Source organism: Lynx canadensis, chromosome A1 (genome assembly GCF_007474595.2).
Source record: "Lynx canadensis isolate LIC74 chromosome A1, mLynCan4.pri.v2, whole genome shotgun sequence".
Classification (NCBI taxonomy): domain Eukaryota; kingdom Metazoa; phylum Chordata; class Mammalia; order Carnivora; family Felidae; genus Lynx; species Lynx canadensis.
In genome coordinates, this window is record NC_044303.2 from 24119849 (window position 1) to 24123826 (window position 3978).

Consider the following 3978-nt stretch of genomic DNA (forward strand, 5'->3'; position numbering starts at 1 on the left):
ATCATTGAATAAACTGGAAAGCTGCCTTGATTTGTCATTTCACCTCTAAATGTTGGAAAAGTTTATGAAATAGGGACAGCAGGTATCTTTTCCAGGTGTTTAAAGCTCCCTGTATTGAGTACCTACCACGTGCCAGGCATTAAGCTGTTCGATTTGTTTGCTTCACCTAATGGAATCTTCACAACAATCCTATAAAGTAGGTATTATTATGCCTTATTTTTCATAGCTAAAGAAACTGAGATTCAGAACAGTTAGTAATGTGGCCAACGTCCCACAGCTGTCAAAAAAAGAAAAAGTGGCAAGTTCAAGCCTGGCTCATCTGACTCCGAAAAATAAGTTCTTGTTTCTACCCAATCTGGCAGAGAACAAAGAGAACTGAGTTTAGAACCAAAGGATGCGAGATCCCATCTTGGCTTGGACAAATCACTTAATAACCCCGTGTCTCAATTTCATTGTCTCTAAAAATGGAGCTACTAGCACCTGTCCTGACTGACAGCATCACTTAAATGAGGTCATGACTATAGCTGTGCTTGATAACCTGTAAAGCACTATGTAAATGTAATAACTGTTGTTATTAAAAAGAAAAAAAACACAGCCATTATATATTATTAGCTATCAGAGCAAAAAGTAGACAAATTGTGGGACAGTCCATATTATTATTCAATAGCTTCCACATTCTGTGAATACTCTCATTTTTAATTTTTTTTTTTTTTACTTCTGCTTTGTCCTCACCATGATGCAGAATTCCCTTTGCTGGTACTCTTCCTGCTCACATCAAAACTTGCCCATTCTATGACCCATTCCATTAGGTTTCTCCTCTTTGCTGGAGCACCAATAAGTAATTCAGGCTGATAAACTATTGTCTATCACTGAGGTCCCTTTAGCTGTTCACCATGATATTAATCCAAAAGGTAAAACTTTAGCACCAGGAAGACAAGTGAGAAAGAAATTTAGGGACAAGAAATAGTCTCCTGGTATCACTCAAATGACCCACAGAAAAACAAGCACCTTCAGAAACTCCATAATTTATATAAAGTTTTACAAATTAATATTAAATTTCAATCCATAATAATAACAGCGATTTGAAAGAAAACATCTGATTTCTAAGATTTGATTTTAACTGAGAACACTAATAATATTACTAAGTTTATCTCAAGTTTAATACCCAATGGACATTCGCCCCAGTCGCTATGCAGTAAGACAAAAATTTTGTTAAATTTTTATTATTTTAACAGGTGGCTTGCTAAAACAAATGGTTTCCCTATTTTCCCTAGTGGTATATACCCCAGTTTTAGCTCTATTCTTCGTTTTTGATATTTAACAACAGTATATCCACCTTAGCTAACACATGATGGGCGGTTTTCACCCCCAATTGGAGCCTCAGGATTTGATGTAACCTATTGTCATGGAAGACTGAGGAAGGAAACCGAGGTTCAGTCTGCTGCTACTTTCTGAACCTGCACAAACAAAGCCTCTCTTCCCTTGAGTGTATACTATGGGACTAGAGTCACTGATCTTTTCAAAAGGTCTCTTCTAGGTTTATGCTCATCTCAATGCTACAGAGTCCAGTCAAGGCTTTGATGAACCAAGACACAGCTTCATGACCAAAGAACATTCTGGAACAATACTCACATTCTCTTAAATTCTTTTAGATGAATTGCAAATAAATGACAGTTTTAAGTTTTATATGGGAATATTATGAGAAAAATCAAAGTTTTAATGATCCAAGGAGTTTCTAAGATATGAGACCAAGAGTCAGATTATCAACACAAATGATCCCTAACGTGGCATTTTTCTTACAATCAGCCTCCCTTCTGCACAGTTTCTAGCTGCTACCAGATATCAGGTTGCACTTTATAACAGCCCCCGAGCTTCCTGAAGAACAAGTACTCTCACTATTTAAGTTCAATTTCCTTAAAGGGTTAAATTTTTAAAGCTCAAAAAGATTTAGATATCATGGTGCAGAGGAGGTCTCTTTTTAACTGCTAGATTTTTATTGAAAGTGAGCCAAGGTCATTTAAGTTTTTATTTATAATTAAGATTATAACATCTTCAAAGGTGTTTATTCTGGCTTCTGGAGAACAGCACAATCTGTACTTCCTGTCCTACATTTATTTCAGATATTGAAAGGTAATAATATGCTATTATTCTGATGATCTTGTCTACTTGGGGTGACCCCAAGTACAGAGCCAAGACAAGAACTTGAGTGCAGATTGTTTATGTGGAGCATGATCCCAAGAAGCAGATAGAATTTGGGAATAAGTAAAGTCTATTTAAGGGTATGGTACCAAGGATCCACAGACAGTTAGGGATCAATTCCCCTACCCGGAGATGCCTTGGAACTCTTCACTGCAGATGGAACTAAAATCAAAGGTGGGCCAAAAGGTGGGTTGAGCTTGCATGAAGGTTTTACTCAGTTGGTGATTAACCATAGTCTCAAAAATCAATATGCATCCTGAACAGAAAATGCTGTTATTATGGTTAGTAACAATACTTAAACGAACATACATTCATATTGTACAATCACGTCTAAAATTATTACTGAGACCGTCAAACACATTTCTTATAGAATGAAACTCAGTAATTCCTTCCAGCTTTGCTAAGACAGTTCTGGTTAGCCATTACCATTCCCACAGGAGCTGCAGAAGACCTAGAAAAGTTCTCTAACATCCAAATACATAAGTGACTAATTCTCTGTATGAGCTCTACTTATTTAGCCTATGTAATGGTTCTAAACTACTAAAATATAAGGAACAAAAAGAAACATACTCAATAAATTAAAAAGCTAGAGAAGCTTAGACATCATCTGATCCAGGATTCTCTTTTAGCAGAAATGGTGATAAAGAGCCAGGGAAATAAGAGAAATTATGCAAGGCCACCTGGCCAAGCAGCTGATCAGAGCCAGCAATAGGATCAGGGCCTCACATCTTCCAATCTCTAGATTTCTCCTTTTATATGAGAAAAGGATCTAAGAAGGGCCCATTGGTCCATGGTTTATATGGCGTATTTATTCATATAACCAAAAATATATTTAAATAAGGTTGAGAAACCAGTGCTGCAACACTCTCTCAACATGCTTGTCAGTGAGGGTCTACTATGTTTATGTTATATCTCAGACATCGTCTAGTGTAGGAAGTCTCAAGATGAAATTACTCCTGGGGTGCCTGGATGGCTCAGTCAATTGATCATCTGAATTCAGCTCAGGTCATGATCTCACAAGTCATGCATGGGTTTGAGCCCCAAGTCCGGCTTCAGCGCCTAAGCCTGCTTGGGATTCTCTATCTTCCTCTCTCTAATTAACACACTTACCCATGATGCTTCTTGAGAGACTGCATCTGATAGGTGTCCCCAGGGCATGCCACCTCTCTCACGTTGATGTTTCAGTGACTGTAGACCCTAGTGAAAAGCAGATTCATGTGGGCCACTGGCAAAAGTGTTAAAAATATTGAAATTGGAAGTTAATTTTAAAGGGGGGAAAATTAAAACTAGATATAATGTTCAATAGCATTATCTCCAGGCTCTACTATCAATGTTCTGCATTCTACAACACAGGTTCACAATAGTTTATATAAAGAAGACTATCCAAAAGCTGGGAACTGAGTCAACATAGACAAGCAAACAGAGAAGAATTTTTTTTAATAAGAAAAAAAATTAAAAAGAAATAAAACGATGATAAAATTCAAAACTAATTTGCTCAGCATGTACTCATTTAATAACTTGTCTGATACTCTGAAAATGAGAAATATCTAGAAGTATTTAATTTCTAAAAATGAGAGGGTGCGTTTTTTTTCTGAGTTAACAGGAAATAGGAAATGTTCGTTATTCATGAGTGATTATGAGTATGACAAATTTAATTCAACTAAACATTTCCAAGACTGAAGAGCAAGAGTGATTTGCATGAAAATGTCATGCTATTCTCAGCCTTCAGTTCACCAGAGAAATCGTCTTTGATAAATTCATCCCTGTACTTGTCTACAG